The sequence below is a fragment of the Melanerpes formicivorus genome, unplaced genomic scaffold (genome assembly GCF_026170545.1).
Source record: "Melanerpes formicivorus ecotype bairdi unplaced genomic scaffold, bMelFor1.0.p_v2 SCAF_1, whole genome shotgun sequence".
NCBI classification, from domain to species: domain Eukaryota; kingdom Metazoa; phylum Chordata; class Aves; order Piciformes; family Picidae; genus Melanerpes; species Melanerpes formicivorus.
This window is the reverse complement of record NW_027142353.1, coordinates 19,768,833-19,785,565: the sequence shown is the minus strand read 5'-3', so window position 1 is coordinate 19,785,565 and position 16,733 is coordinate 19,768,833. Positions and strand designations below refer to the sequence as shown.

Here is a 16,733-nt window from a genome sequence, read left to right as displayed (position 1 = left end):
AGAAGTTATCCATGGGACAGCAATGTGCCCTTGTGGTCAAGCAGGTCAATGGGATCCTGGGGTGCATTAAGAGGAGCGTGTACTGAAGATGCAAGGAGGCTCTCCTTCCCCTGTTCTCTGCCCAGGTGAGACCTCACCTGGAATATTGCATCCAGTTTTGGGCTCCCCAGTTCAAGAGGGACAAGGATCTGCTGGAGAGAGTCCAATAGAGAGCTACTAGGATGATTAAGGGACTGCAGCATGTGGACTATGAAGAGAGGCTGAGAGCCCTGGGGCTCTAGTCTGGAGAAGAGAAGACTGAGAGGGGATTTAATAAATACATATATGTATATATATATATATATATATATATATATATATATATATATATATATATGGAGGCTGGATGTCAAGAAGGAAGGGATAAGCTCTGCTTAGTTGCACCCTGTGATAGGACAAGGGGTGATGCATATAAACTACAGCACAGGAGGTTCCACCTCAACTTGAGGAGGAACTTCTCTGTAAGGATCACAGAGCATTGGAACAGGCTGCCCAGAGAGGTTGTGGAGTCTCCTTCTCTTGGAGACCCATCTGGATGCATTCCCGTGTGACTTGCGCTAGATTCTATGGTCCTGCAGGGGAGTTGGACTCAATGATCTTTGAAGGTCCCTTCCAACTCCGAACATCCTGTGATCCTATGATCCAGTGTAGTGAAGCCAAGCTGGTTTTAATAAAGATTAATTGATCAGCTGAAAGGAAGACATGAAACAGAACTGAACTCTCTACAACTACCTGAAGGGAGGTTGTAGTCAGGCGGATGATGGTCTCTTCTCCCAGGCACCCAGTACCAGAACAAGAGGACACAGTCTCAGGCTGTGCCAGGGGAGGTTCAGGTTGGATGTTAGGAAGAAGTTCTATACAGAAAGAGTGATTGCGCTATGGAATGGGTTGCCCGGGGAGGTGGTGGAGTCGCCGTCGTTGAAGGTGTTCAGAAGGAGACTTGATGGGGTGCTTGGTGCCATGGGTTAGCTGTTTGGGTGGGTTGGATTGGTTGATGGGTTGGACACGATGATCTTGAAGGTCTCTTCCAACCTGGTTTGGTTTATTCTAATAAAGGTTTATTCTAATAAAGGAAGGAATGTAAATGTATATGTGATAGTGAACTGTAATACAGATCTTAGTCTCTAGTATATTAAGCTTGGTGCTTTCTGATTGGTTCTCTGCTTAGGTCTCATATTTTTGCAGTCATGCAAAGCCTCTATGTTCCTTATTATTTGAGTCAGGAGTGGTCTTTGTTCTATGTGGAAGCAACATCTAAACTAAGTGTCTGTTCAGAGCTGGTAGATGCTATTCATGCATTACCAGTAATTTTTACTATACAAGATGCGTTCATGCACTTTAAAGAAAACAGATGATGTTTGCTGTCTTTTACTTGCAATGAAAATTATGTAAGGCATTATTACAGGATCTGAAATTCTGACTCTCTGGCTCATAAACTGTGATGTGATGCTATTCCTATATAGAACGTAAGTTTAATTAGCTGTCAGGGTGTATAGCACCCTTGCATATAGTCACCCGTTGGCGTTTTGAATATAAATAACTCACATATATCACTCGAATTTGTTGCCTAATATCTTGTTAACACATTTTTGAAATTTTCTTTTACATAGTAAGAAGAACTTACCTCTTTCTTCAGTGTGCTCCTTAGTGATTGTTTTGCAAGATGCAATATTGTAATGAGAGTCCTTGGGTATTTTCTTAGGTTTCAAAAGCATGACTGAATTGTTGCATGCAGACTTTTCAACAGCACACTCAGTTTGAGAGAAAAACAAAGTAGTTTAACTTAACTCAGCTTTCCTCAACCCTGAGTTAACTCAAAATTGCCTTATACTTGCTGTGAATAAAGAATATGCAAAAACTGTTATCACAGATGACCTGAAGTTCAGAAACATTTCTAAACCACAGTACTACCTGAATCTTTACCAGTTTTAACACTGAACATCTCTAAAGCCATCCACATGACCATACACTTTATGCTTATTTGAACATGGGTAATAACAGTTCTCGTAGGCTTTTATTTCTAAATAGTCTTATTATCTCAAAGGTAAGAAACACAGAATTAATAAAAGAATGATGAAGCAGATGAACACAACAAAGGTATGTCTCTTTCTTTTAACTATAATGTAAGGGGGTTGTTGGTTTGCTGTTGTGTTTTATTTATCTGATTTTTTTTTTTCCTAAGAAAGCTGTGGTTTAGAGGGTGGGGTAACAACACGCACCCCCTTGCATTCTTCCTAGCCCAAACTTGGATGTAACTCAAAGCCTGTACTGTAAATATGCCTGATCATGAGTAAGAACATCTGTCACTATGGCAAACAGAAAAATATTATGGGATATATTCTGATATCACGCAAAACTGTTTTGAAATAACACTGCTTCTTCTTCACAAGAATGCATACTAGTGACCTATCTTCATCTTGTGTGAACAACACTACTTAAGTATATCCACTTATTTTTTGTTGTAAATTAAAAACAAAACAAAACACAGACCAAACCATCCAACCCAGCATTTTGAGCATTTATTTTACTTTTTTTTAAAGCTTTTTTTCCAATTTTTTTTCCTTTTAAAATTTATTTATTTTCTCTAGCTAATTGACTAGCTGAATAGTTGGTCAAATATTTAATGACTCCTCCAACATTTTTTTCTAATTATATGTTGTTTTTATGTGTATGCAGTTAACCCATACACAAATATGATATAGAAGCGTGAATTCATTAAAGGAAAGCCAGAATGGAAAACATGAGCTGGAATTTTTTATCCCACAGAACACATTTAATGATTACAGATACGAAATGTTTTGGCTAAGAGTTTTAGAGCAAATGTAAATTCCTAAAGACTAGCTCTAATATATAACTAAACTCTATTTCTCTGCTGGAATAAACAAGGCTAATTATGTGGATAAATGAGAACACATTTTTGAAAGGCTTTTGATCTCCCACATAAACAATGTACACTTCTAATAAAAAAGGTTAGAGAGCATCCAGAAGTTTACTGTGTAAGAGTACAGAAAGCTTTTCAATATAAACATCTCATTTAGTATGGCTTCCAGATCTTGATGTAAATACCAGCTTTGAGTTCCAGATTCTAAAAATTGTTTTAAAATAGATTTGCATTTATCAAGGATTATATGAACATTTTCATCAGCCTAAGCAGAGAAACAAGGAATATAAATTATATTTAGTTTACTAAGCAAAATATTTTGCTGTATTGGGAATGGCTTTCATTTTTGTTTTATAGTAGTTTTTCTTTCAACAAATTAAAAGCTAAAAAAAACATATTCATACAAAGTCTTATTTTAAAACTATTAAGGTGCATGTGAAAGGGGGCTATCTGTAAACATAGAATGTGTTGGGTCTTGCATATGTCTGCAGCAATGTGGCATACAGGTGTGGAAATATGTTATTAGATACCTTAAGTATCATTAAGTCATTTTAGTTACAGATTACTCACAAAACTCTCTAGGAGTTGGTAGGGAATGGCCCCAGGTGATTACCTACCCAGCTCAGATTCCTTTCTTGAAGAAAGAATTTCTCTTTCTGCAGCCACTGGATATGAACGTCTCAAGTAAACCACAGAAATTCTGATATCAAAAAGGAACATTAAAAAGAAAAAAAATACTGTATAGATATGCATGTTTTACCCAGATGCTCCAAACTGCAAATGCAGAAGCAGGCCTTTGTTCTTGAATATCACACGAAAAACATACAGTTACACCCCATGTGTCTCTTTGAAAGCTTATCCCATGCTTTCATAGCTCAGCTTCTAAGGGAGCTAAGCCTTATTCAGAGACCCAAATTATCAGTTTCTCTTGTTTAGAAAGCTGGAACAATTCAGTGAGATAAACATACTTTCTGACCCACTGCCTAGTGATGCCTAGTTTAAAAATTTGTCTTACTGTGGAAGTCACTGTGAAACAAAAAATGCTATGACACTTCAGGGTTGTGTAGTTATGGACAAGCTATGCATGGCCTGAAATACATTTCAGGCTCTGTGCTCTAATCTTGCAGAGCACAAGCTCACCTCAATGAAATTAGGTTAATCCCTGAAAGAGTGTGAGCAGTCAATGGCCCTAACACTTCAAATATGAATAATCAGGAGCATGTGAGATTGCTAAAAGAATATCACCTCTGTGGGAGGACTTAGGGAAGTGATGAACTATAATCCCTTGAATGATTGTCCTTTTAAGGAAAATGGCTTGAAATGCTTCATGGGATATATTTTTACTGTTGAACCTGTATTTTGTCTTCTTATTTTCAGAATGAACAAGCAGATATTTTTTTCTCCTTACAACAAACGAAAAAAAATCAAAGAGTCAGCATGATTGCCAGAAAGGATACAACTATTTTGGATCTTTTATCCTGACCACCTTAAAATACACTGGTTTTGTCCATGTCATTAAAATAGAAGGGTCAAACATCCAAGGGCAGTCTATATATAGGCTCTGTGTAATATATGTCTGGTAATCAATGTAACTCGTCTGATATTCAGTGATAGTGTTAGAATTATTGTTCATTATCTTTATGACTCTCTAGGTATTTGTGTGGGAATTATGTTGTGAAATTATTCTCTTAAATCTCCATAGTAACAGACACAGAGAAGAGGCAATAGACTAGAAGATGATATTTTCCCATGTATATCGGGAAAGAAGTATCCTGTTCCACTGCCTTCTCTAACATGAAAGAAAACTTCACACATTTCTGCTGTTTTTGAGAAACTCAAATTTTTTGCCCAGACACCACACAATCTGATTTTATTCAGGGTTTTTCCGATTTAGTTAGGAAGTCTGATGTTCTGATACTAAAGTGATGGACAAAAAGAACATTATATCTGCGGGAAAAAATTATTTGTTGTCCAGATTATGCTACCTCACATACTTTTGGAAGTGGGTTTTGATCAAATCGTTTGAGGGGGTTAATAAGGAATGGCTTTTGGTGCTGCTTTTCTACTGATGAACAAATATATTTGTCAACTCTGAAGCCATCCGTCAGCCAGATAGGAGGAAGCTCTGTGGGGGAGGTGTCTCTCTGACAGATGCCTGCAGCTCTTCGTTTGAATCGAATTGATTATACATCTGGCTGCCTACAACTGTATCACACAACATGGCACAATCTCTTTGTTTCCTTGCCTCCCACATTCTACTTCTCCACCCCCTGTTTATTCTGGATTTGACTCTGCAGCTGTGACACTAACTTCATCATCTGGGTAGAGTCTTCACTGTCTGCTAAGCAATGTTTTGCAGAAATGTGGCTGCTGTCCAGACGTCTGCACTTGTCTCATCTTGTACTTCTGTTTAGATCGTTTGATCTCATTCCTGCCTCTGTTGTTTCATTTGTTTTACTTCTTCTCCCAAGAATCCTGTTGCTTTCCTTGGTCTCTGAAGCCTTTCCTTCAGTTGTAGAGCAAGTCTTTCTGTTAGCCCAGGCCAAGGCCTCTAACAGGCTGCAAATGGATTATCCAGCTGATAACTGTTGTTATTCATCAAACCAAGGGGATGACTTGATAACTGTTGTTATTCATCAAACCAAGGGGATGACTGTGGGAATATAGTCTATGACTTGGAGGTTGCTTTTTTATTATTTTTTTTTTTATTCCTAGGTTTAAGAAGATACTATGTGGTTAACATTGACCACCATTATGAGTATCTTCAGAGTGTTATGTATTGCCTGGAATACTCTATTTATGGTATGATGACTCGTTGTTAAGTTGTTAAATTGTTAAATATTTTATTTACTGCCATCTTTAAACCTCTCTTTTTTAACCTTTAGCCCTTGTAAATTTTTAAGTTGTCCTGTGGAATCTTTGAGGCTTTGTTTTGCAATCCTGTCTTAAGTGGAAAGTCTTCAGGTTTTGCAGAGTCTGAATCATTCAGGCGGGTTAGTGAGTTAGAAAAAAATTACCCTACAGCCAGAATAATCATGTACATTAAATTCTAAAAATACTTCAGACCTTGCAAGATTGTTTTTTCCTGTTAGCTTTGGTTTTGATGGTTTTGTTTGTTTGGAGTTAATTTACTTTTTTTTTTTTTTTTTTTTTAATTTTTTCTTGCCTGGCAACTGTGCTATCTGTAATCACCTCTTCTTTTTTTTTTTTCTTTTTTTTTTCTTTTTTTTTCTCTCCTTTTTTTTTTTTTTCTTAAGAAAGTGTAAAGTGTTTTGCATAATCAGCTATTTATGATCTGCCTTTTTTCTTTTTAATGCAAAATAAAAAGCGTTTTGCTCTGAGGACTCTCATAAAGTAACTCACTTGCATTATAACCAGTCTGGTTTTTCACAGAAACATCCACTGACATATTCATTTTATTGTAGAAAGCCACTAGGTTGGTCAGGCATGATTTGCCCCAGTAAATCCATATTGGCTGTCTTGAGTTAGAAAGCATCCACTAAAACTTAAAAAATATTTACTTAATAGTAGGTGACAAAAAGCTTGGCCAAGATTTCAATTATTTTTTTTATCTCAAAACGTGTATTGTACATTGACTGACTGCAATGAAGCACTACTAGAAATTTTGAGAAATCAATGAAAAATCAATATGCGCACAAATGGAAAGAAGACAATATTTTATATATTTTATTTACCAAAGAAATAAACTGATGTTGAAAGAAATGTGCTGTATTGACAGCATACTGCAGTATCTTCTTCAGAATAGAATACTTCAGTGCAATAAGGGAGTGCACTGTAGTGAGAGCAATTAGTCAGTGACAGAATGAAGAGTTAAAGAAATCTTCACTATTTTCTGAACTCTGTGTGTTATAGTAAAACCAATACAGCGGCAAAAAAAGGAGACATTTAGAGCAGCTCATGATTTATCAGTTTCACATTTTTCACTTTGATTACAATGAACAGCAATAAAATGTAATAAGACTGTTCCCAGTACACACAGAGAAAAAGTTCTTGTACTCTGGTTGAGACCCCTCTGTTTTTAATGAGCCCTTACAAGAAGGTCCATGGTCATTTCTTGGCAATAACATTTTTTGTTTGGTTGGGTTTGGGTTTTGTTTTGATTTCCTTCTTTCTTTTTCCAGAGTTTGTGTTAAACAGTCCTGTTGGCATCCTGTAGGTATCCTTATACTACAGCTTCATTTTATCAGAACACTGGCCACAAATAATTACATTTGTGCAGACATACCCCTCAGTGATATTGGTTTTACTTGTTTCTGCACCATACATTTACACAAGCAGAACTAAAGCTTAATTTTAAGGTGTCTGAATCTTTCTAAATCTTAAATTTTGCTCACAAATTTCCCTGAAATGTTGCATTTCAACAGCAGCAGCAAATGAATACAAATCAACAGTCTAGTAGTCATGAGGTCTTGGCTGATGGGTTGGACTTGATGATCTTTGAGGTCTTTTCCAACCTTAAGGATTCTATAATTCTATTTTCCAGCCAGTTCTACACAAGTAGAGATTTCTGAAATATCTTCTACATAAAGCTTAAGATAAAGTAAACAGAGTTGTTTTTTATTTCAAACCAGTTTTCATAAAAGTGTCATCGATTTTGTTTAGAAAAGGCGTTCTGTTTGCTGCAGGTATAGGAAAATCCAGTATGAAGTGCAGACAGTGCCTAGGCTATACAATAGACTCTTAACGAATTTCTACACTCCTCAGAATATCTACGGATAAGCACAGTGATGAATATATGTAGAAGTTGAACTAATTCAAAGACTTACTAGTCAGATCTCCTGTCAGTTTGAATGCATATTCAAAGTTGACTCATGATCTTACTATTAGGGAGGAAGTCTCACAGCAGTTTAGTACTTGTCTCTGGCTCTGAATTGCTAGTAGTTTGGAACAACTACCTTTTGTCACAAGGACTGTTCTCAGATGTATGTATGATTATGAAATACTTCAGTGTTGGACATAATATTGGATGTAGCTGTGTCAAAGAAATTAACTATCCTGGGAAAATACAAAGAGCATATGTGTAGTGTGCTTGAAGTATGCTGTTCTAATGACAATGACTTGTGGGGGAAAAGCACATTCTAATGTATTTCTCAAATTAAACAGTTGCAACAGCCAGTTTTTCTGTACTTGTAACACACAGTCAAGATAGCTGATTGAAAGCTAAACACCAGCAAACAATGACTTTTTGAATAACAGACACAGCAAGTAAAACTAAAAGCAGTGGAATTATACTAGTTTGGTAGATACACCTAATCCTAACATTCATGTCCTCTGACAAAGGGGAAGCATATACAGGTGCATCTGGAATGTAATACCAGATTTTTAAGCCTGTGTCAGGACAGCTTCTCTTTCTCTCTCTTTTTTTTTCTTTTTTTTTTTTTTTTTTTTAAGAATAATTTTATTCTCAAGAATTATTACCAAAATAAGTGGCATTCTAGGTTGGTGACTACACAGACTAAGGTGGTTGGGATGTGTCTTCCCTAGGACAGCTCAGCACAGAGCCTGTCTTCCAGAGAGACTCTCCTGCTTCAGGTATAAACAGGATAAAGTTCAGGAGCCCCATCTGCTGCAGTGAGTCAACACTTTGCATCTCCCAGCAGGATCAACACCTGGTAGCAAAATGAGTTCACGGAAGAAAAGCCACCAGCCTGCTACATGACAATAATAGCAGTGCACATTATACAGCTATATCTTAAAAATGAGATTGCAATAAATCTGTCATCTGAAAGATATGTCTGGAAATGCCTGGATCTCACCCTTTTGTACAAAATTACTAACTCAGTGCTATCGGTGAATTCGGAAAGACAATACTTGCAAACCCAGCACCTATCAGCAGAGTCAGCTATTGGAAATGTTTGCAGGTAGGAGTTCCTTTGTGGCACTTTTGTTTGGTTTAAGTATCACACCCTGTGCCAGATTGAACATTACCCATTTCTGTCATTTTCTTCAGACTTTCTGTTTTCCTTTGTTCAGCCTCATAGTTTCAGTGCCTTATATATACTTGCTAAACTTCCTTACTGGACTTTGGAGGACAATTTTGATTAAACTATTATAGTGAAGATGTATGATATTTCCTGAAGATTAAAGGAGTCAGGAGAAATCAGAAGTTCTTGGTTGCACCCTAGCAAGGATGTGAAACTCATCGTTATTTGTATAAAATGCTTTGTGTTTCCTGAATTTCATACAAAAGCAAAAGAAACATTAGATGAAGTATGACTTTCTGGTGCAGTGCAAGCTTTCTAGCAGTATTCTAATTTTTAAATTTTGATATACAGCATCTATATCACATTGATGATAGCTTCTGAATGTGATAAGGTCCCCAAGTTTTGTCTCTCAATATCCAAGGCTACTATATAACTGCGCATATCTACTTCTGGTGGAGGACAAAGAAGCCAGGAACATGAGCCAGATGCAGGGTGAGGTTAAGTGTGTGGAGGAAAGTCCCAAAAGAACAACTACTATTCACTTACCTGTGCTAAGTGGCTTTTAGGGAAAGTAAAAGTCCAAACCTAAATGTATTATTTGATTTAATTCTGAGGTTTGAGATTAACAATAAACATAATATTTCCAAAGACTACACACTGTTGAAATTCTTCGCTTAAGTGGGCGGATATTTGTTGGTGTCATCCTTGTTCTACAGCATGACTTACAGTTTGTCACATCCTGTACATGACTTAGCTGTCATTGGAAGATGTACATTGCAGAAGTGTATAAGTGAATCACATAAAAATGAATTAGAATACTCACCTGGCTTCAATATTTGGTTTAAGATAAGCTTCTTAATGCATAGGTATAGCGTAAACAGATGCATATAAGCTCAGTGTAATAATTGATGAGCAGTGTAAGCGATGAAACCTGATCCAGTATTAATGACTGCTGATGAGCAGTCCATTACTATGCCTTGATTCAAAGAAAGATCTTACATTCCAGAAGCCACTTGAACCCTATTTACACAGGCACATCCGATAAAAGTCTATTCAGCTCTAGTGCTCTTTTAGGCTGATTTCCTATGGAAATTCTCCAGCCTGCTGTCTGATTGGGTGGAAAGCTGTAATCACTGAGATAATTGTGTTTGAAAGTTGTTATGAAAATAGTAACTGGTAGAGGAAGGAGACATTCTAGGTGACCCAGCTGAAGAAAAGGCTTCCAGGTGAGTTTAAAGCTTCTTAGAGATTCCCAAATAATAAAAATGTAGTGTTTGAAGCATCACTATGAAATAAAGTGCATAAAAGATTGCAGCTGCCTGCCTTGTTTGCATGTCAAGCAGAAACAGCCATTTTTCTCATAATCATCTGGTCTAAGCGAGTGTACGTCCTCCAAAGAGAGAGCAGCCCCCTTTTAAATTGGGGTGAGACTATGCAGCTGGGCAGCAACTGCTGTTATATAACTAGGGATCTTGTGAACTATATGGGGCGGGTAGAAAAAATGTCTTCTAGGCCCCTTAAGGTCTTGGCCCCCAGCCACTGTATGTCTGCACCTGATGCAGAGTACTTGGCTCGAAGAACTGACACAAGCACACAGGAGGCAAAGCAGCACTAATTCCCCTAATCGGAGAGGCATTTGTTTTATCACACTTTGCAGCAAGAGGGAATGAGTCCTGCAGGGTCAGACTACTGCCATTTGCCATAGAAGAGCATTTACAGCTCTTAACTCCAATTGTGCCCCTGCAGAGCCTCCATTCAGGCTTGTCCTGGAGAGTAACAGGCCAATTTAACCTGCTATGCAGCATTCAAAAATTTGTCTTATGTAGCCCGCTACCCATTAATAGTTCCAGCTTCTATTAACTAACCATAGTAATTCAGAAATTAACAGAGAAATGTGCATTCAAAATAACAAAAAGGAATAAAAACACGTGGGCCTTGAGTGCCTTAGATTCCCTAATGTAGGCTGGAGAAAGAGACAGTGGCTGGTCCTGGCTTAGGCACTATTTATCATGTAACTCAATTGAATGAAGTGGAAATAGGTCTTAACTGCTGTCTAGCAGAAGTGAAACTTGATGGCATAAACTCGCACGAAGATATTTCAAGGCTATATGGAGCTTAAAATACTGATCATGTTGTGAATGGAAATATATTTTTCTTGCTGTTATTGTTAACTATTTAATATCACTGTCTATCTTAACCCACACAGATTTTTATCTGTTTGACAAAGTTTTGTTTGTTTTCAGTTTTCCACAGCTTCTGAATAACACTTTTTATAAAGCTACGTAGCTGTCACTGATGAGTCTTCTCTCTAGGGTTCATCACGGTGACGCCGTGGAATGCTTCTTTGATTCATTCTGTGAATGACGTAAAAAAAAAGCGCCTCTCCATTTTGGAGTATCTCTAATGACAGTCAGTTAGCAATGGGAAATGGAGGCTTTGTACTGCAAAGGAGTTGGTGTGTCCTGTTATCTCCCCTATCACACTTGAAACTTGGCATTAAGTTCAGTCCCTTTACAGATACTTCAGCTCAATTTGACCCCTGTTGTTTTTTCCCATTCTTCTCCCGTCTTTCTGAGCTGAGCCTCCCCACGCCCTTTTTTTTTTTTTTTTTTTTTTTTTTTTTTTTTTTTTTTTTTTTTTTGTGTGTGTGTGTGTGTTTTGTGTGTGTCTTTTTAACCTGCAGCCGAGGAGATACTGGTATTTACTGTGAACTTTAGTTTTTAATGACACAGCAAAGTAATGAAAGTTGCTTCTTAAAGTAGCTGGGCATGCTTTCCTCTACTGCTCCTCAGATATAGAAAATACCAGCCCGTTAATTACTCCAACCATCCATTTTACTTCGATTGGTTAGGTACGATATTTTGTAGTTATGAGCAGAATTTTAAAATTAGTTGGTTAACTCTCTCCCATTAAATAGATCAATTTAATAGGCACACTAATAAGTGGACCTAATCTGGACCTTTGTCTTCTTGCTGTTTTCCTCAACAATTAGGTTCTAGATGAGATTATAACCCGTGTAAGGACCATACTTCTGATGCAGAGTAAGTTTTGGAAGTGATAGATGCATCTTGTCACACTCAAATTCTCTATTATCATACATAAGAAATGACCTGAGTGTCAGTCCTATTAGCTGCCCTCAGCCTTTATGTAAAATTAAGATGAACACTGAAAGGAAACATGAACTCTCTCACACTTACTCTCCTTGAAACATTTTCTTGTTTCAACAGGAAAAGTACATTCTTGACATCTGAGGTGCATCAACATGGGTTTGCTATTCACTGAACCATGTATTTTTTTGCTGGAATATTTCATGAGAGAGTAATTCAGACATTCAAAATAAAAATAAGTGGGAGGTTTAGAAATCTATTTTAAAAACTAATTTATATAGTTCCCATCAGATTATATTATTCACTGGGTAAAAAAAAAAAAAAAAAAAAAAGAAGAAAAAAAATAGTAGATAGAAGTTCTTATTCAGTTCTATATTTAATATTTCATTTAGGCAATTTCATTTTAAGAACAATGGTGAATTCCTTGCGTAAAGTCCATAGCAAAGAAACACAAAGAAGAAAAATAGCTGCTCATCTAAAGGAGAGCTTTCTGGCAAAACTATCTGGGCTAGACACAAGAAGGAGTTGGTTTCTGTTATGTGGAAGGTTAACACAGAAGGTCTTAAATGGTTTGTGGCCCTGAAATTCCACAGAAAATATTTTTGTTTGATTTCATAACTGATACTAATGGATGTAGATGGCGTAGGTCTAGAAAGATAAGGGCTAAAACTACCTAAAAGAAAAAAAAAAAAGTGTAAAAATAATGGCTGTTACTGTGAGAAATGAACTCACTGCTGAAATTTATAACCAGTTTATTATAAAATAAAGGCAACACAGCGAATTCGCATAGCGAATTTGCTAGAGGTGCACCCTAACAACACGAGTTGAACTTATATAGACGGCAAACATACATATTCATATTCAAACATATATATTCCCCAGCACGCTCCCACCCCTCTCCATCAGGACAGTCAAAACCTGCACTTTTGACCTGGCCAGTCTTTAGACCTGTTGGCCCTCACCTTTCTCTCCCAATACCCTTCACAATACAGACCATAACCAACCAATCAGCCCAATGATCAAACCCCACGGTCCCCAGTAATTCCCCTTGCGAAAGCCAAATATTAAAAACAATTTCTCACATTACCTTTGAAGAAACACAAACAAATATGAAATAATACTCTTAGATTTTTTTTTTTTTTTTTTCTGTTGGTGGTGCTTATTGGTTGTGTGTAACAGTCAAGGAATGTTCTCTCTTTTCTACATTTATAATTTATTCTCTGACCATATATGTAATGTTTTGAGCACTTACATTCTATTCACTCTGTATTGCTATTTTAATGCAAATTTTTACAAATAATGACTTTCTGCTTAAGAAATAACGCCCATTGTTGCAGGATCTGCATCTGATAATTGAATATGACTAGAAATGTGCAGCCAGAGCAGAAGATGCATATGTACAACAGGGATCAAAATCAATTACTGGGCTGCTTCACAACAAAAGTGAACTATTGCTATTAGAAATTTTTTTTCTAAAAAAAAAATAAAATTCATAATGTCTTTAAAATGTAAATAAAACCTATATCTTTAACCCTTTTTTTTTTTTTTTTTTTTTTCAGATGACAGTGAAAGTCAGCCAGAATAGTAGTTTTTAAACAATCTCTGTATCATATTGTTTCTACCAACTTATTAAGCATCTCTAAATACAGAAGGGCTTGTGGGATGGAAAAACAAGTGTAGTTGTGAATTATAGAACAAATTCTTATTGTCTTCTGAGATAAGTTTATGCCTTGGAAAATTATTAATTCTACAAGTTTCTTCCACCTGGGAAACTGACACTGCTTCAGTGATTTGTACACTGTTTCATTCTGTATTACTTTCCACCTTCTCATGTACGGACACTGGCACTTCTGTGTACACACACACATTCATGCAAAATATAGAGAAATTGTTCTTCAGAATTAATTCATTTTACTCAAAATAGCAAGTATTAGTATGGATTTTTTTTTTATGTTGTCTTTTTGGTATCACTTTCTCTTGCAAGACACACGCTGCATAATCAGCCAACTACTCTGTAATTATGTTGCAAAGACTATGTAAATACCTAATTATTTTCATGCAGATTACTTGATAATTATACTACCAGTTATGAAGTAATTCAAAGAATAATTACCATGTAACTTCCACTTTTTAGATATGAGGATAAGGCTTTGTTTTAAAGATACAGAGAAGTGCATAATTATCCTGGGGTTACATTCTACTCAGATTGTCGATTATCCTATATTTACAGTACTATTATATGGTTACTGAGCTCAGTATCATGTTATAACAATTTGAAAAAAAAAAATCTTTGTAACAAGTATTGGACAATGCCAATGTTATTTTTCCCTACTTTTCTATTAATTGAAATAAATTTAAGACTTTTTTTTTTTTCTTTTTTGTCTGTGAAGAAAATACCTTTTTGTAATAAATTGTACTGTGTTTTCTGAAGAAAATGACATGGGCTTGTATTCCTAAAGGGCACCTGGCTACTGAAAAACTTAATTATGACAAATATATTTTTCTAATTTCTAGGATGTGTACCATATAGTTTATAAGAATAGTGAGGAGTCCAAGAAAAGATGCTGTTCCTATTGTCGGCTAGCCTAGAGGGAGAGTGAGGGATGGATGTCATATGCTGCTCTCAGGGTAGAATTGTCTTTTTCCATTTGCAACTGCATAAAATAGATTTTGGGTAAAATACACAATGAGCACTTTGTTGCATGTGAAGTGACTCCAGGACTGTAATTTCATTTCCAAACATGAAGCTACAGATTAATGTTTGTTGCATTGTTGGCCCAGTTAATCTCTCATTGCATTATAAAAATTAAACTGCTCAAATAGACAGGGGAAAGAATGTCCCTTTTCTCTATATGTAAAGGCTAGTATCTTGTTTGCAAGCTGTAGACAGAAGAAAGAACAGGACTTACAGCATGATTTATTTCTGTTATAATGGCTAAATACTCTCCCAATTATCTTGATGCTGAGTTTAAATAGAGTATGCATCACCATGGAAATCACAAGGCTGCATATGCAGGATATGATCCCAGCATCTCACAGTAGACAGTAGTTGAGCAAAAGGATTGTGGTGGGTTGAGAGAGAAGGCCTATCTCCCCCTCCCTCACAAAGAAAGAAACCAAAGCTAGCCCAGTCGGAAAAGCAAAAGGATATGCTATATTTACAAGCAAAAATGAAATGCAGGTTGTATATATAAACACAATACACAGTATTTACAATATATATACAGAAATACACAGCAAAGAAGAATACAGGAACAAAACTCCCTCCTCCAGACAGAGGAGGGCTCCCCCCCCGTACCCCTCTCTCCCCTATCTCCTTTTTTTCCCCAAAAAGGGTTAGAGAGAGAAAAGGCAGTTATTAAGGAAAAGAATTTGTATTCGGCCTCCAAGCGCATGCAGAATTAGTGCTTGTCTGTTATCCAAGGTCATTCTGGCTACTTGCTCAGAAGCAGACAGGCTGGAAAGGGAGAACAGAGAGGAACTGAGAAAAATTCCAACTGAACTAAAACTTAAAGTTGCATTCTACCAATCTACCAACTAAATTAGTTTAGAATATCTGATTGTTTTCGTTATTATTCCAAAACATTCAGCCAGAGTGTTCCAGCACTGTCCCTTTCTTAAAGGCACAGCCTCAAACGGTCACAAGGATAAATCCCATCCACAGGATTATGGGATACCAACATTAGGTACAAGTGAAATTATTGCCTGAAGCAGCATGTTGGTGTGTGGGTTAAAATTCATCATCAGCCAAAGAGCATTTCTGAGAATGTTGTACGTTAGTGATAGCAGCCTATGACCGCCTGGTACAACCTGAGCAGCTCCTCTGACTCAGCCTTTTCAGAAGACTAGCTGCAGAGCCTGAAAAAGATCTCTGCTACTAAGGTGAGATATTGGCACCAGCACTTGAAATTTTACCTTTGTTCTTCATCCGTCCCTCCCCATCCACGTAGCAGTTGGCTCTAAGTCTGCAGGACAAAATGAAGAGCGACCCAGTGTCTCCTTCCTTTCTTCACCACTCATCTGACTGTGCTGCATTTACTTGTTGGAAATTGGGCATTTGTGTGATGCAAATCAAGCAGAAGGGGAAGCTTTCTGAGTGATAGCTGATGCTTCCAGGAGCTGCTCTGTGAGTGCCACACAGATAAATTTTACCAGTAAGTTATTTTGCTGATATAGGATGGCAGCACTTGGTATTATTTACATTGCTGAGAAACTCTGAGTGAACCTTGAAATTATTTTCATTAAAGTGCTGAACATATTATAGTAGCTCTGTTGTTACAACTGTGATTACAGTGTATAAAAATCTGTAAAAAACTGATATAATGGCCATCATGTTTCATATAGTGTATGAATGTAGAGGAAAATCCATGCATGTAGGCATGCATTTTTAAAAGCATTTTGATCAAGGGTGAAGTGACTGCTGTTCTTGAATGCAATGTACCTGTTCTCAGCTGCCTATGCAGCAGTAGAGAAACTCACCAGAATTATGAGACTTGCTACACTTCTTTTTACTCAGACAAAAGAAACCTAGAGAACTAAGCTTCCATGTTGCTCTTCCACATACAAATGACTGCTGACATTACATCAGTGCCAGTTCGGCTTGGAGGGTGATTTGCTTTGAGAATTTTCAACATAATTTTCCCTAAACCCCCTTATAAATCCAGTCTGCTACTCAGGCTAATCAAGGTTTGTCCGTGTATGTGTTATCTCACAATTTCTAAAACAAAACCCAGTCTCTCAAGTGTATGTGTGTAACAGTTT

The 16,733-nt window shown here is 36.8% G+C and overlaps 1 long non-coding RNA gene across 2 annotated transcripts; it reads left to right on the top strand.

Moving 5' to 3' along the window:
• Positions 1–11,263: 11,263 nt before the first annotated feature.
• On the top strand, positions 11,264–14,223 carry LOC137453925 (uncharacterized). Of its 2 annotated transcripts, none has more exons than XR_010990548.1 (3): positions 11,264–11,320; positions 11,858–11,906; positions 13,532–14,223. It is a non-coding gene; the product is annotated as an uncharacterized lncRNA (long non-coding RNA). The 2 variants fall into 2 exon arrangements; XR_010990592.1 differs by lacking the exon at positions 11,264–11,320 and adding an exon at positions 11,663–11,716.
• Positions 14,224–16,733: the final 2,510 nt, after the last annotated feature.